Genomic DNA, 22,548 nt, shown 5'->3' with positions numbered 1-22,548 from the left:
TTACGTTTTATACACACAGAAACGTATAATACTGACGTATTTACAGCTCTAAAACGTAAAATATTTACGTATAAACAGCAAAAAAACGTAAATTATTTACATATGAACAACTCTACCGACGTACATATTTGTACGTATTCTTATTTATGCATATTAAAATCGTGGCATTAATGTTTTTACTCTTTTGCATTCAAATGTCTTATCAATTACGTTTTCAGTCGCATTTATTATTATTAAATGCAGTTTACTCAAGAAATAGGCTAATAACCATTCGCTGTTCGTGCCTTCTGCTGCAAACTCGTTTCGGAGGATTAGCCTACATGCAGTTACACAAGAATACACTTTAAAACCTTAAAAATACCTTATTTAATCGTTTAACCATTTTGTAATATTTAGTTTATTTACAGTGAGACACAAAATGCGTTTTCTCCAATAGAACAATAATACACCAAAACCCAACATAAATTCACAAAAGACATCAATTTTATTAGCTTGATAATCCAAATCTTTAGAATCCATACGTTTGCAAGAAAGAGATCCAAATTCAGCCCTTTATCCAGTGAGTGATCTTCTCCATTTCACAGGCTATGTGCAACACTGCGGTCCGTAACCGTCAAATTCCGCGTTCGTGATGAATTCAAATTCAAAAATTGTGCCCTCAAGAAGCGTTACGACATGTTTTACAGTGATATCAAACGCTCATTGGCTCTCGCCACAGATTGCGACATGCCGTATTTCAGTCGGTAAACTACATTTGAAATGGAGAAGCGCGCGCGCCTGCCCTTCACTCAGAGCGAAGCCGGATTAACATTTTCTTGGATTAATAACTTAAATTCTGCTCTGTACCTCATTCAAAACTATTATACTGAAAGAGAGGACTGTGACTGCAACACATCGTCATGTGAACGACTTTTGGTACCAGTTTTGACATGTTCGCAATAAATAAATTATTGTGATTACACGTATGTTGTAATTTTTCTTCATAATTGTAGCCTATGTAGTTTTTAAGAAATTGTTATGGGTAGGTTTAGGGGTAGGAGTAGGATTAGCTGCTAAAAAATCTTTTAATGCTATATTGTTAATAAAATTGCCATTTCCCACACATCTCTGTACGTTTTGTCCTTTTTATATTCTGTATAAAATGGGTAACGTTAGGTTTAGGTTTGGGAGTGGGGTTAAGGGATCTTCCATTTATCTATAAAATGTACGTTTTCTATCTTTGAAAATTACGTATTAATACTACGTATTAACAATGAGACCAAGGCTGTCATGCATTTATGGATATACGTTGAATCTATACGTATTTTAAGTTGTAATACGTACATATAGATACGTATCGAACCTGAAATAACGTCCATATGATACGTAAAAGTCACTATAATACGTAAATATACGAATTGGATCGTTTTTATTTACGTCTAAATATGTACGTTTCATGTGTGAGATCAGGCTGTATAGTTATCCTTTTTAACCCGCTTAGAAAAGCGCCACGTTTTATTTTGTGTCACCATACTTGGTCGTGTAACTACTCATGTAACTGTTTTTAAATAGGGAAAACGTGGAGGTGTTTGGTCACTTCTAACTTCATTTCTGTTTGGTACCATTGAATGAACTGGGCTAAGCTAAGTGCTTTCAAAGTGTCACCGCGCGCCAGAGCGATTGAGTGCACACACTGAGACGAGAGAGGTCTTAACTCGTCTCAGTTAAGGGAATAACATAGTTTAATATGAAAAAACGGTGGAGTGTTCCTTTAACTGTTTTTATTTATGAGTAATATTAACTTTTTTATTTACTCTAAACATTTGTAAAATAGTATTCCATACAACCACCAGTATACATGACATTGGCCTTTATTGTCGATGAGTAGCCTACTTTACAGCAATACAGCATATTTTACACTGTTTTAACATGTAGGCCTATACAATATTGCCTACATTTAAACTCATTTAACAAACATTTTAGAAGTAAAAATGAAACATTTAAACATTCAGGTAGCCTAATTCAAGTGTAATCAACCAGTCAGTTAGTTATCCAATTTCCACCGGATCAGCGCTGGTTCATTCACGTGCCGGAGACGGACTCGCGCTCTGCGGGTGAACTTCGAACTGCAAGGCGTATCAATCACGCGAAAAGACAATCGCGACTCTCCTTTAGGTGTCACATTACGCCTCTGTATGTTGTTTTGCATTAAATACAATTATTTAAAGCACAGTAATGATTTCATAGATACAATAAAACATTCACAAAGATGAAATTCACAGAGGAAATGCACCAATTCATCGACGCTGAGAAGAGAACTGTTGTTCTGGACTGGAGAGAATTCAAACAGCGCGCGCTCACTCAACCGTTGAGCATAGACAGTATTGTCGTCACGTCAGAGGGTGGGGGAGGGGTGCATTGTTTTAATTGAGTAAACTTACTCAATTTCTTAAAAGTGTTAAATATATTAATAAAATTGATTTGAATTAAGTAATATTTTTGTTTCTTGAAACAGATCAGTTTAATTCTCCATTCTCAAATATTTTGATAGAAATTTCTCAAATATATTAAGTGTATTATAAAGAAATAATTGGTTGGTCAAATATTAAATTCTTTTAGTGAAAAAACTTAAATATAACTGTAAATTTTAGACAAAATTAACTGTTGGATTTTTTGTCAATTATTTTGGTATGTTTAACTCAAGCAATCATGTAAACGATATTCAGAGATTTTATTAAGTGAATAAAGTTAAATATTACTGTAATATTTACTAAGCCACAGAATTATTTTTTAGAGAGTGTGTGTGTGTGTATATATATATATATATATATATATATATACAGTATATATATATATATATAGTATGTAGGCCTATGTATGTGTGTGTGTGTGTGTATATATATATATATATATATATATATATATATATATATACACACACATGTATATATAATCTCATATACTGTAGGATGCGTGTGGTTGAGTTAATGAACGATACAGTAAAGCGCTTCATTGTACTGTGATCATCATCTTTATCTTTAGCGTGCGCAGCTCAAACAGCAATGCACATTAATATTATATCATATGCACTGTCATATACATGCCATTATAAAATGAGAACACTATTGTAATAAAACGTTGTGAATTCCCTGGGTTATAAATAGCGCGTCCAGAACAGGGATTATTCTGACCAGCACAGTCAAGTTCGCTTGTGCAGCATTCACGTCATTTTTGTGCAGATATAAGTCGTAGTAGTATTAAGTTTATGTAATATAAATATCTGATTAATCTCACATAGGATGCGTTTCGTTGAGTTAAACAACCCGCTAGAAAAGTTCTTCAGTTTCCCGGTGCTCGTTCTCTTCGGCAATTATTTGAAATAATTACATTAATAATAATAACATTGATTAAAATAATTTCCTCATTGTCCGTGGGGAAGCGATTCCATTTTATTTATCCATGGCACATGCATTTTGTTTCTTTATATGCAGCCCAATGCTATCCAATGACTTGCATTATTTAGGTGTTAGTTAATAAAATATTTGTTCATGTTAGTTCGCAGTGCATTATTTAATGTTAATAGATACAACTTTGGATCTTAAAAATGTCTGCAAAAGTGCAACGTGTTTGACAATCACTAAAGAATCATTAAGTTAAACACGTCTTGTATGATTAGTTTGTTTTCATTAAATTCTTAATTTTTTATTATAGAAAACTAAATAGGGGCAATAGTCTGGAAATGCTACTTTTCCATACTCTGTATTCTGTTTTCCTTACTTTTCCAGATCTGGAAATTCTAATTCCATATTTTTCCTAACTGAGTAGAAATCCTGATTAGAACTGCAGTAATGCTCATAACCATTGATAAAAGAATAAAAGTAATACATGCCTTCCTCCATCTAGCAGCAACAGATGATAATGATGATGATGACTGCAGTTATTAAAGCATAAAGCCAGTGTGGGTCAGAGGAGCTGGGAGGTTTTGGGCTGGAGGAGGAGTGTGGAGGAGCTGGACTGAAGGAAACTGGAGCTTCTGTAAGAGACAGAACAGGAACAGAGACAATTAGAGGATTTTAAACCGCAAAACAAACCACTCTTAACTATCACCTTAAAACATTTCTGGCCAATCCTACTTTAGCAAATGTTACTATGCCAAATTATCTGACAAGCTTTTGCTCTTTTCTAATCAAAGTCAAATGAGGATCTGTTTGAACAGAATCAAATGCAAAATGTCCAAAAAACAGTGCAAGGCAAGCAATATTTTTCTCCTTTTTCAAGTCTTTATACAAATCTTGAGGACTTCATGCTGTGGATCAAACAATGCGACACACCTGAGTCTTTACATCATTAAGAACTGTTGAATTGTTGACACTGGATTGTTTTTTGCTGTTGAGGATGTTGTGAGAAGCATTTGCTTGTTTGGATTCAGGCCTTTCTTAATATTTTGGTTTGCAGTAACAGCAACAACAACAACAAAAAAAAGGGTCGGTAGGTATTTTAAAAAGGTATTTCTTTCAAGATTCAATGTATAGGTGTCAATGCAACCTACAAATCAGACCCCGTTTACGTTGCTTTCTAGGGCTGTCACTTTTGAAAAAATCCTGTTTGATTTTTGAGACATAAGTGTTCATTGAATCGAGATTGTAAAATCTATTTTCCATGTCTAAAGACGTTTCCATTTTCAACTCCAAATATAGGCAAATCCACGGACAACTAACAGGCATTAGCTCGAACAGAAGGCGCTTGAGACGCGCACAAGTCAGCAATATTTCTGATGATTTATTGGCGTGAAGTTTCGTGCACAATGACAAACAGGAGTGCAACATTCTCGAAAAACAATAAGCAGAGTGGACTACCATAACAATGAAAACCATCCTTCAGGTCAGTCGACACGGTCACCGTTAGACTAGAGGTAGGCCTAACATTAGAAGGTGTAATAAACCTAAATCAGGGGCTAATGTTGTGGCTAGAGAAATCTACTCTATAAAGCAAGCAGCACCACGGGATTAGAAACAATAATCTTTATTTAACATAATTCATTCAGTTACCAAACATTTCAGAGATTGGGTCAGGTTCTAAATGTCCCAAATACCTATGTTAAGCAGCCTGGGCGAAACAACACCCCAATGGAGCATGCTACACAGAAGAAACCGCAAATAAATAGACAATCTCAAAGCTAGTATACACGCAATAAATATGCAAAAGCTATAAAACACATCACCACCGCAAGACACGGCACACATTCACAAGGCACGTGCACCTAACACCCAAGACGCCATCAGACTACAACATACAAACTTAGTTCATTCTAACCCTCCCACCCCTCATGATATGGTTATACTGCTAAATTTAAAATCACAAACACACACACACACACACATATAAAGTTTAGTACTTAACTCTCCCGGGAGACGAGACCCTCCCCCAGGGTCTAGGCTTTGGCGCTGTTTGGTCAAGGGGAAAAAGCAAACACCAATCCAGCGCTCGTGAGGCCTCCGAGCAATAGCGGAAACGGAGCACCCCTCTTCTGAAAAGCTGCGGCGCCCAACGCACTCCTATACCCGGCCTTATCTACAGTTTAGCCCGCTACACTATCTTCGCCGCCGGCAGCCCTAAACAGCGTGCGAACGGCACCCACCCCCCAACCTTGAGTGCAGCTCGGCGTTAGTAAAAACACACCGCTTCTCAGAACCCCGCACGCTTCGCTGTGCCCCTCTTTTTATCACTCTCTTCCTTCACGCTCATCAATGGTCAGGTGCAACAATCATTTAACTCAACCCACTCTTCCCTCAAATCCCTCCCCCCCCCACACACACACCACAGTCATAACAGTACACTTTTCCCACATCACTTCATTACACTCCCCCCACCCATAAGGCAGACTCGTCCTCGAGTCCAATTCAAAACATCTCATAGTCCCGGGACCACACAGGTGCTCTCCTTGATCGTCCTTGGCGTGAGTCTTTGGATAACGTTGCACCTTGTTGGACCTCAGTCACTGCAAACTGGTTAGTCATGGGTGTTTGCATATGCCCCGTGTGTGAAGATCCTTGACCACCTTGGTCCTCGGTGGTCGGGGCCGGCCTGTCCATTTGCCCTTTTGATCTCAGTGAGGTAGCACTGCTTCCTGGCACATCACTTGCTCCTTTCGCAGGTGTGACTGGGGGTCCCTCAGACCTGGCCCCTGGCACTGCCACCTCGCTCTCTCGACCCACTGTAGAATCTGAAGTCTGCAGCCAGGTCTCCTTAGGTGGAACGCCATCTATCGGTGGGGTCTCTGCACCCTCTTGGCTGGTAACCTCTGTCACAGAAGAAAGACATGGTTTAAGTCGGTTGAAGTGCACCACTATTTCTGTTCCCCCGTCAACTGGCACAAGTCTATACAGAACTTCGGTTATCCTCTCTGTGACTTTATAAGGCCCCTTAAACCTTCGTTGTAATTTTGGACAGAGCCCCCTTTTCTTCGCTTTCCCCCGAACCCAGACCAATTCTCCTTCAGAATAATATTGAAAATGTGCTCTGAAGTCATAACCTCCTTTCTGCTTCACAGCGGCTCTTAACTGATGGCCCTTTACCGCCTCTACCACTGTAGACAATGTCTCCAACAGTCTAGCCACATATTCTGATGTAGAAGAGAATCTTTCCTCCCCACCCAAGTTAAGCATTACATCCACAGGAAGGACTATCTCTTTCCCAAAAACAACTTTGTAGGGTGTAAACCCAGTGCTGGAGTGAACACTACTTCTATAGGCCATCATCACATACGGCAACAGGACATCCCAGTTAGCTTGGTTATCGTCTACAAAAAGAGACAACATAGAGGCCAATGTTCTGTTAAACCTTTCGACCATCCCGTCCGATTGAGGATGGTACGGTGACGTTCTGGTCTTATAAATATTCAACAACTGGCACACTTCTTTAAATAACCTGGATTCAAAATTTCGGCCCTGATCAGTATGGATTATCCTGGGGGCTCCAAAGCGGCACACCCACTGTTCAACCAACAACTTAGCCACTGTCTCTGCTTCCTGATTAGCCAGAGGGAACGCCTCCGTCCATTTGGAAAAGTAATCCCCAATAACTACAATATATTTGTTTTTGTTGGGGGTTTCGGGGAGAGGTCCCAAAATATCTAACGCCACCCGCTCATATGGCCTTGATGCTACCACCGATTGGAGTGGGGCCCGCCATTGTTTCCCTACAGCTTTTCTGGACCCACAATCTACACACTCCCGACACCATCGCTTCACATCCCCAAACCAGCCCAGCCAATAAAACCGGTCTTTCACTTTTGCTTGTAATTTCTGTATTCCCAAGTGTCCACCCGTAACATCATTGTGCAACTGTCTTAAAATGTCTGGCACCATTACAGTGGGAATAACCACCTGGACCTGGTTTGCGGCATCTGAGTTCAGTGGAGGAAACCTCACCAACCGGGAGCCCTGCATTTGTAACTGGGACCATACTGGTGCATACCTTTGTAGATCATCCGGTGGTTGCACCCCACACTCTCCCTCTTTTTTTTGAGCAATGATCTTTTGTAACTCTGCATCTTCCCATTGCGCCCGAGCCAGCTCATCCCCTCCCCCCCCCCGGGTTTACATTAGGAGGCACATTTTGTACTGCAGCTATTACCGGTGCCCCTCGTGTCGGTGGAGCTGGCTCCAAGGGCACTGGAGTTGACAAATAAGCAGGCAACCTAGAAAGGGCGTCAGCATTAGCATGCCCTCGTCCAGGGCGATGAACAATTTTATACTGAAAACTTGCTAACTGCTCCACCCATCTGGCTAACTGTCCCTCTAAACCCTGGAAATTATGCAGCCACCTCAAAGAATTATGATCAGTTCCCTCCCCCCCCCCCCACACACACCACAGTCATAACAGTACACTTTTCCCACATCACTTCATTACAAAGGGATGGAAAAATAACTTTCCAGTACTTCGTGCCAAGTTAAAGCGGTGTTGAGATGTTTTAATGCATTTTTTTAGATGTATTATGGTGCCCGAACCCGTATGACTTTGAACGGTGACAGCGATCATTTTATTTAGGCTACTGCAGCCGCAGCCATCATTACCAAGCGCGAACCACTGACAGCGAATGAAACAAAGCGAATGTACTACAGGCCATAGTGTGACATCTTTCTTATACTGTCTATGTGTGACATGCGTAAACCAATGGTGTAAACATAATCATAGATGACGCCACGGGTTTTTATTTAAAAGAAAGAACGTAGCATACGTTTGTATGTAGGCCTAGGCAATTTATATTCACAATGAAATATGTAAGGAATAATTGACGACAGGCCGTTGAATTATTAGAAAAATAATGCACACCCGAGGTGGTAATGTGGTAACGACGCGAAGCGTGGTAAAGCGTTACACCTCCGGTGTGCAATATTTTTCTAATAATTCAACGGCCTGGAGTCAATTATTCCGCTTATACTACAGTTGTCACACCTCGAAACATTGTTCAGATGATGTATTTCAAGTCGTTTGTCAAGTTTTTGTCATTAAAACGCTCTTGTATGTAGGACTAATTTCTTACGCATCAATTCCCATGCCTTCATTGCTAATTCCAAAACGTCATTTAAGAGTTAGTAACGGAGGTTTGAGCCACTGATAGCAGACTAATGCAGTTATTAGTGCAGTTATTACTAGATAGACATATAGAGAGACAGAGAGAGGTTGCAATAATGAGACAGAAAAGCATGTGCGTCAATATTATTTAATTTACTTATTAATTCATTCGTTTTAATTCATTCGTTAATTTTATTTTTTGATTATTGACAGTAGGCCTAGGCTGTAACGAAAACCGTGCAGCAGGACTATTTATGTATACTCAGTTCAATTTTCTATTGATTATAGATAGGACTATATAGGCCTACTTTATTAAAATTAAACTGCACTTTTCCATTGATTGTGAAGTTAGACATCGAAAATGGCAGATCAAGCGCATGGGGCTGCATGTTAGCAGAGGGTTTTTTTTTTCCTGGTGATCCTTGGCTTGATTTTCGTTTTTTACTTTTGTTTCCTGAGAGGATCAAGCTCCATTTCTTTATTTTTCTGCCAAATTTCGTTCATTCATTATTCTATTTCGGAATGAAAGATGAAATTTAAAAAAGGGTGCAGCTTGGTTTTTTGTTTAAAAGAAAAAAAGCAGAAATGGCTGTATTTTGTTTTCCAAATGTATTGTTGTCATCAAATAGGCCTAATAGTATTAGAAAATTGGACATTTCCGGTCGGTTTTTAATTTGTAATATTTATTTGTACGTTTATTGTATTTCATTTGACTGATCGCATCTTTACCCGGAAGTAAATTACACCGTCGTGCGAAGTCATAGGGCATGTTCAAGTTCAAAACGGTGCGCAACGTTTTGCTACGGTTTCCGGGTTGAACGTCATGTTTCCTGGAAACGGCGTGCACCGGCGTGCACCGGTGTGCAACGGGGTTTGAGATACGTTTTCTCTTGTTTGGTGGGTGTGTCAGAACTGCAGTCCAATCAGAAGCAACATGTATATAAAGCACGCGGTATTAAAGTGAACTCGCACAATGGGTTCAAGGAAAGTAATTTACAAATGTGTTCGATGCAGCTCGGTATACACAACTGAGGATATTAGAAGACATGTTTGTTTTATTGTAAAAATATAGGTTATCAACATAATGATGTAGTTGCTTATATTTTTAGCTTAATTGCAAGTGTATGACATTTGGTATAGAAATAAACAATGGTAATTAAGTGCTTTTCCTAAAAAGGAGAAATAAAATACAGGGTATTAAAACAGTATGAACTACAAATAAAGTCAGTATGTGAGGCTAAATAGATGTGTTTTAGTCTGAATTAGGTAAGATGTGTGCTTCCATTTTAGTTTCAGCAATTCCTTCACTCGATTGGGATGTTCTCTTTTGTTCTGGGCGGCAAGTGCAGTAACTGTAACATCGGGCATATTTTGTAGTATTAAACACATATTTATACCGACTTCATCAGGCTCTGAAAATTATTCACAAAGAATGGCCTTCTCAGCTGCCATGGCAACTCTTGCGTCATCAGAACAGTGTGTTCAACGCATCACCGTTTCTGTTTAAAAAACGTTGTGCAACGTTTTGTCGGGGCTGAACGCAGCCCAGGATAATTGTGCGTTCATTTATTAATCATTATGATACTAAAATCATAACAAAATAGGCTATGCTATGTACAAAAAATCAGATGAGCCCAGAATATAAATGCAACATTCCAATGAACTGCCGTAGCCAAGGCGACATCTATCTAGTGTATAAACTATGACTTCGCACGACGGTGTAATTTACTTCTGGGTAAAGATGCGATCAGTCAAATGAAATACAATAAACGTACAAATAAATATTACAAATTAAAAACCGACCGGAAATGTCCAATTTTCTAATACTATTAGGCCTATTTGATGACAACAATACATTTGGAAAACAAAATACAGCCATTTCTGCTTTTTCTTCTTTTAAACAAAAAACCAAGCTGCACCCTTTTTTAAATTTCATCTTTCATTCCGAAATAGAATAATGAATGAACGAAAAAGTACACGGACCTGTACGCAAAATATGTGACAAAATTGAGAATGAAATTAAATGATTTAATTTTCACGGTGACAGTGCATCATCCCTGTCAAATTTAAAAATAAAATGCAATTGGTGATTTCACATTTCATTTTCACTACAGTCTCGAGGCAAGACTGCCAATATTAAAATGAAAAGCCAAACGTGAAAAAGAAACAAATAGGCTACAGTTTTTACAAAGCTCTTTTATAACGCTCACGCAATAATAGTGACACAATTCAAACTGAAATGTAAATTTTAGTTTTCATTTTAATTCCTCTTTTATTTCACAGTTTTCATTTTCGTTGTCTTTTTCAAAGACAACCTGCATGCAAATTCTATGTTAATGAGTGGGTGTGGCTTATTCAAGTAACGGCGCTAGAGACACGCCTTCTGTAAAGCGAATTCGTCGACGTCCCGTGTGCATGATTTGAATGTGTGAAACGAAATTATTTAAATGTGATTATATTGTAATGGAGACGACGAGATATGGCGAAATCTGTTAGTGAGCTTTTGCGGGAAGCTGCCGCAGCATTAGAACGTGGAAACAACCAGCCTGACCAGCATGCGTCAAACCCTCGGCCCACTGCAGTTCCTCGGCCGGGCATCTTCAGTTGCCAGAGAAACTGTTCAGAGTAGCCTATCCGGTATCATGTTAGTTATGATGTTAGACTAGACCATAATCGATGAGTTTCATTCATGTATTAGGCTGTTTTGGAAATTCAACTATTTGGGTGTACAAAAGTCTAGTAACACAATTTCTACAACAATTATAGCCAGACATTAATACCCAGCTTTAACCGATGACCTCGGCCAATGTTTCATATTCACTTCGTGCCTAACAACGCCCTTCAGCCGTGACTCATGTTCACCATAAATATTAAAATTTAAAGGGGTCTGTCTTTTTTTTCTTGTTATGAATTGTATCCTATTTTCCGTTATTACAGTTAACTACGCGAAGTGATATGGAACTGTAATGCGGTCAAGACCTGCCTGGAACTACTTTAGCCGTGCATTTCCCTGAAAATAATTGCACATGCCTAAGAACGTTCGTCAACCAATCAGATACAAGCATTCAACGGCCCTGTAGTCTAAAATAATATTATTTTATTGCATTTGTATTAGTTGTTTGAAGAGAAAAAAAAATTAATAATAATCGGTCGGTTTTAAGGCAGGTCGTCAGACTAAAAGGGAAAAAAAATGAAATAATTGGGTCGGTCCTAAATTGACAGGGTCGGTCGGGTTATGGCAAACAAGACTATTTTTAAGGATGGCCTCAGTCTCTGCAGTTTTAGATCAGTTGCAAACTTCATTTATTAAAATACAAACATATGATAAAATGCTTTACATTGTGTCATGCCAGCACAAGTAAGAATTTTAGCGAGTTAAAGAAACTTAATGAGCAGTTATGCAGGGTTTTATCCTGCATTGAATTTTTTTTTGTTGGCCGCCAAAGCAAATTTTCTGACACAAGGCTTGTTTGAGACAGCCATAGATATTTCTTTCTTTATACGGCTCTGGATTGAGATGTACCTCGCCTTGCCGGTGTTGTGCCGAATTTCGACCCCCTGCCAAATGATTACCCCCCTCGTTGAAGTCAGTAGGCTACCTGATTGCCTAATCCTAACCCCAGCCCTAATCCTAACCCCTCCCCACAACTAATCCTAAATTTACCAATACTAGGGGGTAATACTTTTTTTAAACAAAATGCAAACAGTTACATACATCAGACGGTGAACATCAAGCTTTGTGTGGTAAAAACTGTATGCGTTTCCCCACCAACCTTCTAACTCTGCGGGTAAAACAACGGTTTAAAAACTCCTCAGTGCACATACTGCCCCCAAATACATCTACATTAACACTGGCTCCAACACACATTCTAATAACACAAATACAATTATTTACGGTCAAAAACATTACTGCAAATTAAGTGTGGCAGGTCTAATGAAATATATCCTGCCTGCAGGTGGCTGATTAATTCATTTGAGCTCGTCCTATCAGTGAGCTGTAATAGCGCATATAAACAAGCTGGTTAGAGTGTATGGTGTCATGAGGCACCGCCCCTTCCCGTGTCGTCATTCAGGTATGTTGGGTGTTGTGAGCTGGCCGATCAATGGCATACTGTAGCTAACATTAGCTTATTTTCAGGGCGACATGCAAGCTTTCGCGGCTGGCATTCGGCTGAGGTTGTACCCTTGATGGTCAAAGTATGGTTGTTTATACTTCATGCCCGGAATGCTTAGTTATTGCCGACGCGCACGCTGTCCACCTGATAGATGGGATGAGCCCACATGCATGTTGTCTGTCTGACTGAGTTGGTCCCCAGAGATCGCACCTAAAAGGTATGTAGTTTTAAATTTGCGCCTAGGTTAAATGGCAATCTGTTGAGAGAAACAGCTTTTATTAATGGTTAGCAGTTAAATCACAGAGTTTGTCTGATTGTTTATTTGTAAATTCGTAGATGTAGTACGGACCAACGGGTCGCATCTGCACCACCGATTAGTTTCCGTGCGGTTGACTGCGTGGGACTACTTCTGGAGGCGCTGTTGCTTTGCTGCTTTTGCTGTTGCTTTGATCCGCTGTGGACAAAGGACTGAAAACACTGTCCTTTGTGTTTATTTTAGTGTGTGTGCCTCCATGTGAGCCCTTTATTTCGGGGTTGTCTCCGTGTCTTGTGACACCAGGAAAGTTTTCTTTTCGTTGGTATTAGTTTTTATTTTGTATTTTGACTCAGAATTTTGTAATATGTTTAACGTGAAACTGAACATCTCTACTCCAATTTCTGTCTCTTGGAGTGACAGTTCTGAGTGTGTTTCAACAGTGACAATTCTGAGTGTGTTTCAACAGTGACACTTCTGTTCCAGGAGCTGAGTGCACAAAGCAGGGGCGGATTGTTGGTGGTGGTCTCCCTCACGAGTGTGGTGTGCTGAGTGGTGTGAGTGTGTGTGTGTACTGGTGTGAGTGTATATGCACAGGCGTACGGAAAAGGCGACTTGTCGTGGAGGCCTTATGTGCCCTTATCCACTGCTCTGCCTCGGCTCCTGTCCTGCTGACTCAGGTCGCTCCATGTGTGCTTGTGGAACCACAAAATTGTCTACATTGAGTGCTGTTGATGTTTGTGCATTTTATATTGATTATTTATCTTTAATAAAACAAATTTATATTTTTGTACCCACGTCTCCTGCCGCCTTACTGTGGACGAACCTGTGTGTCCTTAAATAACAAACTAGATTTTATTGTCCCTGGCAAGATTCCAGGGTGGCGTAGTCGTTAGCAGAGATCATTTTATGCTTGAAATCATTCCATCCCATCCTCGTGCCGCTACATAAGTATTTTCAAAAACAACTGTTACTGTGATAGTATATGAATTGTAGCTGAAATTATGCATTAGGTCCACTATAGTGGAGACGTTTTCGACATATTGCACATTTTAAAATAAAATATTACTTGCAAATAGCTTACAGTTTAAACTGATTCCTTACCAGTATACGCCATTTCGCAAAAACAGCCACTGGTTTTCCCCAACCTTCATCACGGTCACAAGTAAAATATATTTACATCCGAGAGTATGAATCTGTTATTTAGATATAACCTAAAAATGACAGTATATGGTAGACTAACATACTGCATATTTAACAAATAGTAAACACATTGCGTCTTATAATAAATAGTATACAAAATGTTTAAAACACACACACACACACACACACACACACACACACACACACACACACACACACACACACACACACACACACACACACACACACACACACACACACACACACACACACACACACACACACACACACACACACACACACACACACACACACACACACACACACACACACACACACACACACTTTAATGCAGTTAAAATGAATGTACGAAGCGAACTATCCACAACTTACAACAACACTGGAATTTGAATGTTCAGTTCATTTGTTTCAGTTGGGTTCATAGCCTATAAGGCCCTGTCCCAAATGGCGCACTTCATGCGGACTTTCGGTCTCGTGGACTTGAATTGCGCGTGCTCGCTGAGTCTACGAGTCCGTAGGCCGTCCCATTCACCATTTTACCGCTCTGAAGTGTGCTCAGCAGCGCCCCCTTTGTACCCTTGAAGCGGTCTTCCGCGAAGCCCGCATAGAAGCAGGCTCCACGCACTTTAACTACCCAGGAATCCTTGCGAAAGGCCAATCAGACAACAGATGGGAGGAGATTTCACTCACGGATAATTGCTGACATGGCTGAGAAGAAAATATTACGGTTTTTATGACCTAAATGTACATTTTACCAGTTGTTACCTACAGTTTATACAAACATTATGGTCGTCGACCAGTGGTTGATGTCTCAAACATAATAATAGCACGTTTAATAATACGATCGCATTATGATTCATTAAATAAATAGAACCGAATGTCAGGGCTTTACTGAGTCATATGTAAACATAGTATGAATATTGAAACCTGTAAATTGAAAAAAATATGTTTAAATTATGTTTTAAAATTGTAATCTTAGTTCAAATGGAACATTATGTAGCCAATTATTATGTACAGCTGTATACATCATTTAAATAAGCATGATATATCTATTGTTTAATGCCCAGGTGATATGCACAATATAAAAATATAGAACTGTAAAATTAGGATGTGTAGTTGACATGCAGATAAGACGTCGGAGCGCAAATATGTGATTTCTCCTGTCCAACAACAACCAGGCCGTTATTTCCGGCGTGCCGATCGAGTCTGTCCCAAAAATACCTCTCAATGCGCCCTCGTGGACTCGCGCCAAGGGCCCTATAGGTCTGCACTACATGACGTCACCAAAGTGTGGACTCTGAGGAAGTCCACAAGTCCGGAGTGTGCCATTTGGGACAGGGCCTAACACGAAAAAGTATAAGCATGTCAAAAGGGAACTTCCTGCTGCCAAACCACATTAAAAAACACTTCTGCCGATACAGGCGGTTCATCCAAGGAATCAATGCGGCAGAATTGTAGGACAGGGGAGGAGCTCAACAATCTCTATTGGCTGTTATGTGGTAAAGGAGGAGGAGGGTGTTTCGTTGTGTTGTTATAAAAGCAGTCAGACAGTGCGCCATTTCGCAAGAACAGAAACGATTAACTGTTTTTTCCAATCTTCCTCGCTGTTGCAAGTAACCTAAGTAAAATATATTCACATCCGATTAGGATGTTCATGTTAATTAGATATAACCTAAATATGACTGTAGGCTATATGTTAGACTAACATACTGCACATTTAACAGTTAACACATTGCGTTGTTTAATAAATCTAGACTATACAATATGCCATGGCGTTTTAAAGTAATATACAAATATTGAGGGTGTCAGTGGCTCAGATGTAATTTGCCAGATGTGGCGGCAACATTATCATGAGCTATTTTTACTGTATTGGGAGGAATACCGGTACTTTTGAGGTGGAAAATATTGACAGATGAAAAAGTGGTTATTAATTCTGAAGAGGTACAATCTGCAGTATTGGGATTAGATGACAATAAAGCGTGTGGGACCGATAAAATAACCGCTGAACATCTAAAGTATGCACGCAAGAAACTTGTTCCTCTGTTTGCTATTTGTATGACAGGTTTCTTAGTTCATGGGACTTTGCCTGAATCTATTTGACCTGTTTTATTAGTGCCTGTCATTAAAGATAAAACTGGCCAAATAAACAGCATGGACAATTATAGACCTATAGCCCTAGCTAGCATTGTATCCAAAATGTGGGAGAAAATTCTTCTTAACAGGTTGGAACAGTAGGCCTATATTCTTACGACTGACAACCAATTTGGTTTTAAACATCAACACGGTACAGATATGTGTATATTTGCCTTAAAGGAAATTTTAGATCATTATAATAGCCGGAATTCCACAACTTTTATTAGGCATTAGAACATAGAACATTAGAACTTCATCAGAACCATTTACTGTTGGTAACGGAGATTGTCAGGGTGGTATTTTGTCACCTTTTCTTTTTAACGTGTATGGATGACTTGCACAACAATTAAATAAATGTAATACAGAATGTATTATAGGCAATACTCTCACTAATCACCTTATTTATGCAGATGATTTGGTAATCATTTGCCCATATAGTGCTGGGTTACAACAACTGTTGAAGGTTTGCTCTCAGTACGGTGCAGATTTTGATATCAAATATAATGCAAGTAAGAGCAATATAATGATTGTTAGAAGTAAAGAAAACAGGAAATTAGTATTCCCTGATTTCTTTTTATCTCGTACTGCCCTTAAAGTGTGTGATGAGATTAAATATCTTGGCCATCATATTGTAAATGATTTATCGGATGATACGGACATCAATAGACAGTGTCGCAAGATATATGCTCAAGCTAATGTGCTTATACGTAAATTTGGCATGTGTTTTGTTTATGTTAAGGTAGCTTTATTCAAAGCATTCTGTACACCACTGTATACTGCCCTTGTGGCGGTCTTACAGCAAAAAGAACATGCAGAGACTGAATGTAGCGTATAATGATGGCATGAGACTGCTTCAACAACCCAGATGGTGTAGTGCTAGTCAGGTGTTGTTAATGTTGGTGTGCCTACCTGTTCTGCCTTAATAAGAAATCTTATTTTTCGATACATGTGTAGAATGTCTGCCTCTGAAAACAGAGTTATTCAAGCTTTAGCCCACAATGATTTTAGCTCTGTTAGGTATAAATCTAGACTGTGGAGACATTGGCGCTCTGTTTGTATTACAAGTGAAAGTTATTGACCTTTTATTAATTTATTTCTATATATTATACTGTATATTTATTGCTATGTTGTAACTGTTGTCTTTTTCTTTTTAAACTTTGTACTATGGACCTTCCATTTTGAGTCCTGAATAAAGTCATTATTATTATTATTATTATTATTATTATTAATATAAAAGAGCATTTCTTTTAAAACTCGGAATTTAGATAGTGGTGGGCATATCGAGGCTTCGTGAAACTGAAACAGTTGAAGCAAATGTGGTGTATTGTGTGTTTGTCGAGGCTTTGAGCTCCACGGCGACCCCTAGTGGTCAGAACAGTGTAACTGCAACAAAAATCCGGTAAAACCCACAGACGCTTGTTCATTTGTTCTCAGTGACTCATGATTCATGGGTTGACAGAGATAAGCTCCCAGCTGCGAACCATTGGAGTCTTTCGAAACAGTTTTGACGTAATGAAGCCTCGTCACGCGACTCTGGCAGTTTGATACACGCTCCGAACCATATATATCATATAATAAAGGCTAGATGTCTTGTGCGCTCACTCGTAACATTGTGTTTTAATGCTGCATGTACTTTTTAAATAACCAACTTGCTCGATTTTCTACCGATTTTCAAACGGTTTGGTTTGTTATAAACGTCAGAGATGTAGTTATGACACTGCATAGTTATGAATAACTAGTACAACCACATCCACAAATATTGTAATTTGGACAAAAGATTAGTTGTCATAAAATCGTTATTGGTGTCAGTAAAACCTATATAATTGAACATCTGGATTGTTGTTACAAAGGTAGCGCAAAGGCGCCATCTAGTGGCCATTGGCGGATGCGCTGAAAGTGATTGCGCACGAGAAATGCGCATGATATAAACAGCTGTGCTCTCCACCGCAAGACTGTTCCAGAAGTCGCGGTGTGGTGTTCGTGTTGAGAATTATTAACTGTGTAAGTCCTTATGAGAAAAGTGAGTTTTACCACATAGCCTACTACTTGTTTAAGGGATGGTATAATGCCCTTTTCACAAGATGTAAAATAAATCTCTGATGTCCCCAGAGTGTGTATGTGAAGTTTTAGCTCAAAATACCACACAGATATTTTTATATAGCATGTTACAATTGTCAATTGAATGCGCATGCGTCGCGTTTGAACGCGTTGTTGTCTTTGGAGCTCCATCGATTGATTTATAATTCTTGATTTCTCTTTAAACTCACTTACAACGAACATTTTCTATTTTTCCTCACCTCATAGTTACAACGCGGACTGTTGAGCAGACGTGTCTCAAGCCTAGTGATCCAACGCTGGATACTCTTATAGGTTACGTCCGTGGATCACGGCTGAACGCGTCTTCTCCGCACTCATTTATAAACAAACATTTTTTTTTTCGCCTATCGTGCGTCTACTCCACACCCGTACCACTAAAAAGACGGATTATATCCAAGACTTAAGCCATAAATTAGTATTAATATTGATAGCATCACTGGTAGCGTCGTTGCTAACTTAACTTACGGTCCATCTGTTAAAATGGCGAATATATCAGATGTAAGTAGTCTACCTTTTGGTGCAGGTGAGGACACATTTGAGCTACACGCGTTGCAGTCTGAGCTGGAAGCTGTTGAGAAACAGATCCACGACCTTTTAGTGAGAAAAGCCGAGCTGATAGACCGGCGGTTAGCTCTTGAAACATCACGCGCCGATGCACACAAATCATTGATCAACGTTACTAACCCGCTGACTCCGACCTCGTCTACTCCGTGCGTTACTCAGCATCGGTCACGAGCGTCGAGGCCGCGATCAGCTATGGTCTCGTTTACGCAGGCTCCAACATGCCACCACGAATCCTGGATATTTCCGCAGCGGAAGACGCGAGTCAGGTCTAGACCAAGAAAACTCTCTCCGACCCTCCCGGTTTTCGAGATATCCACACAAAACCGCTTCTCCCCTCTTCGCGAAACAGAACGCGATGCTGTGATCATCGGTGATTCCATCGTTCGACACGTACAAGCTACGTTAAATAAAAGTAAGGTGCATAGTCACTGCTTTCCTGGTGCTCGTGTTTCTGAAATCGCTGCTCACGTTCCCGAGATTCTGAACGAGCGCGTCGGAACTGTGGTCCTGCACGCGGGAGGGGCCGACATCAGGCTGCGACAGACAGAGGTTCTGAAGAAAGACTTCAGGAATCTGATCGATACGGTACGCAGCACATCGCCTGATATAACGATCATTGTGTCAGGACCGCTTCCCACGTACCGACTAGGTCATGAAAAGTTTAGTAGATTATTCGCGCTAAATGAATGGTTAATATCATGGTGCAATGAGCAGAAACTGCTCTTTGTAAATAATTGGAATCTGTTTTGGGAGCGTCCTAGGCTTTACCGTGCTGATGGCTTACACCCAAGCAGATTCGGATCGGATCTTCTGTCAGATAACATCTCCAAAATGTTAAATACCTTTTGACTAGTAACCAAAAGTTCAAATCATAGTCTCTGCTGCACCAAATTAACTGATATAAATAGTGTAGAACATCGCATAGAAACTGTGTCTATTCCTCGTTTAGTGAGATCAAATAATAAATCTACTGCAGGATCTAGAAAAAATCTAATTGTTATTAAACCAGAAAATGTTGCTATTAGTAACCAAAAACAATTTCTAAAGCTAGGTCTTCTAAACATTAGATCACTCACACCTAAGGCAGTTATTGTAAATGAAATAGTCACGGATAATAGCTTCAATGTACTTTGCCTTACTGAAACTTGGCTTAAACCTAATGATTATTTCGGTCTAAATGAGTCTGGGCCTTACGCTGATTTCCTAAAAGAGTTTGCAGATTTTCTCTCAGATCTATTGGTCAATGTAGATAAAGCATTAATTGTTGGAGATTTTAACATACACGTAGATAATCCAAATGATGCGTTAGGGGCTGCGTTTATAGATTTATTAAATTCCTTTGGGGTCAAACAAAACGTCACCGGACCAACTCATCGTCTTAATCACACACTCGATTTAATTATATCATATGGAACCGATCCAACCGATATAGATATCATTCCACAAAGTGATGATGTCACTGACCATTACTTGGTAACTTGCATATTACGTATTGCTGTAATATGTCATGCGGCGCCGTGTTTTCGACCAGGCAGAACAATCCTTCCATCCACCATAGATAATTTCTCGAGTTGCTTGTCTGATCTGTCTCAGCTGCTGCCTGAACCCAAACAAACAGATGAACTAGAAGAACTAACTAGCACTATGAGCACCATTCTCTCTAGAACATTGGATGTTGTTGCACCCGTTAGATTAAAAAAGGTCACAGAGAAAATTAAAGCACCATGGTACAATAATACTACGCATGTTCTAAAGAGAGAAACCCGTAATTTAGAGCGTAAATGGAAACAAACTAATTTAGAGGTCTTTAGAATCGCGTGGAAAGACAGTATGTCACGTTATAAAAAGGCCCTAAAAGCGGCCAGGGCTGAGCATCTCCGCAAACTAATAGAAAACAACCAAAACAATCCTAGGTTTTTATTTAACACCGTGGCTAGACTAACAAATAAACAGACGTCACCCGAACAAAATATCCCGTTACAGTTTAGTAGTAATGATTTCATGAACTTCTTCACTGAGAAAATAGAAAACATCAGAACCACAATTGTAAACGTTCAATCCTCAATCGCACCTTATAATTCAGCCTCAATTATCCCCCCGCAAGAACAATTACAGTGCTTTACAACTATAGAACAAAAAGAGTTAAATAAACTTATCACTTCATCTAAAACAACAACATGTTTATTAGATCCTATACCAACTAAACTACTGAAGGAAGTGTTACCTGTAGTGGAAGAGCCTCTCCTCAATATTATTAACTTGTCTTTATCTTTAGGTCATGTTCCAAGAACATTTAAACTGGCAGTGATAAAACCTCTCATTAAGAAACCACAATTAGACCCGCATAATCTAGCAAATTATAGACCCATTTCAAATCTACCTTTTATGTCTAAAATACTAGAAAAAGTTGTGTCCACTCAACTGGGCTCTTTCTTGCAAGAAAATGATATCTATGAAAAGTTTCAGTCAGGATTCAGGCCGCATCATAGCACTGAAACTGCGCTCGTTAAAATCACAAATGATTTACTCTTAGCTTCTGACCAAGGCTGCATCTCAATACTAGTTTTACTTGATCTAAGTGCTGTGTTCGATACTATAGATCATACAATACTCTTAGATCGACTACAAAATTATACTGGTGTTCAAGGACAAGCATTAAGCTGGTTTAGATCATACTTATCAGACCGCTACCATTTTGTCTATTTAAATGGAGAAAAATCGATCATAATTCCAGTAAACTATGGAGTGCCGCAGGGATCTGTGTTGGGCCCTCTGTTATTCTCAATATATATGCTGCCACTTGGAAATATTATAAGGAAACATGGAATTAGTTTCCATTGTTATGCTGATGACACTCAAATGAAAACGCTAAATTATCCAAATTGACAGAGTGTGTTAAAGATATAAAAGATTGGATGACGCGTAATTTTCTTTTATTAAATCCAGACAAGACAGAGGTAATACTTATCGGTTCAAAAAACCGCCCACAGAACCTCTCACAATACAACTTTGACATCGTAGGATGTCCTGTTACTTTATCCTCTACAGTAAAAGACCTGGGTGTTATACTCGATTGTAACCTGTCTTTTGAAAATCATATTTCGTATGTTACAAAAACAGCCTTTTTCCACCTTAGAAACATTGCTAAGCTACGTAATATGCTATCAGTTTCTGATGCAGGAAAGTTAGTTCATGCATTCATGACCTCGAGACTAGATTACTGTAATGCTTTATTAGCCGGTTGTCCTGCATCCTCAATAAACAAGCTACAGTTAGTCCAAAATGCAGCTGCTAGAGTTCTTACTAGATCAAGAAAATATGATCATATAACACCGATTTTATCATCACTACATTGGCTACCTATAAAGTTCCGTATTAATTATAAGGTATTGCTACTGACTTATAAAGCCCTAAACGGCTTAGCTCCAGTCTATTTAACGGATCTTCTATCACCCTATAATCCATCGCGCTCTTTAAGATCAATAAATTCAAGGCTTTTGGTCATACCTAGGATATCCAGATCAACCAAAGGAGGGAGAGCATTTTCACATTTGGCTCCAAAACTCTGGAATAGCCTTCCTGATACTGTTCGTTGCTCGGACTCACTCTCCCAGTTTAAAACTAGATTAAAGACGCATCTTTTCAGCCAGGCATTCATATAATATT

The 22,548-nt window shown here is 39.3% G+C and overlaps 1 protein-coding gene and 1 long non-coding RNA gene across 2 annotated transcripts in view; both read left to right on the top strand.

Moving 5' to 3' along the window:
- LOC311072984 (uncharacterized protein) overlaps positions 1–22,548 on the top strand; it is a 1,552,487-nt gene that overhangs the window by 622,332 nt on the left and 907,607 nt on the right. The gene's annotated exons all lie outside the window — the stretch shown is intronic.
- LOC311073839 lies at positions 12,482–13,717 on the top strand. The gene is made up of 2 exons (XR_014604214.1): positions 12,482–12,888; positions 13,008–13,717. It is a non-coding gene; the product is annotated as an uncharacterized lncRNA (long non-coding RNA).

The sequence above is a fragment of the Abramis brama genome, assembly GCF_963993115.1.
Source record: "Abramis brama genome assembly, chromosome: 22".
Taxonomy (NCBI): domain Eukaryota; kingdom Metazoa; phylum Chordata; class Actinopteri; order Cypriniformes; family Leuciscidae; genus Abramis; species Abramis brama.
This window is presented reverse-complemented; position numbering and strand designations above follow the sequence as displayed.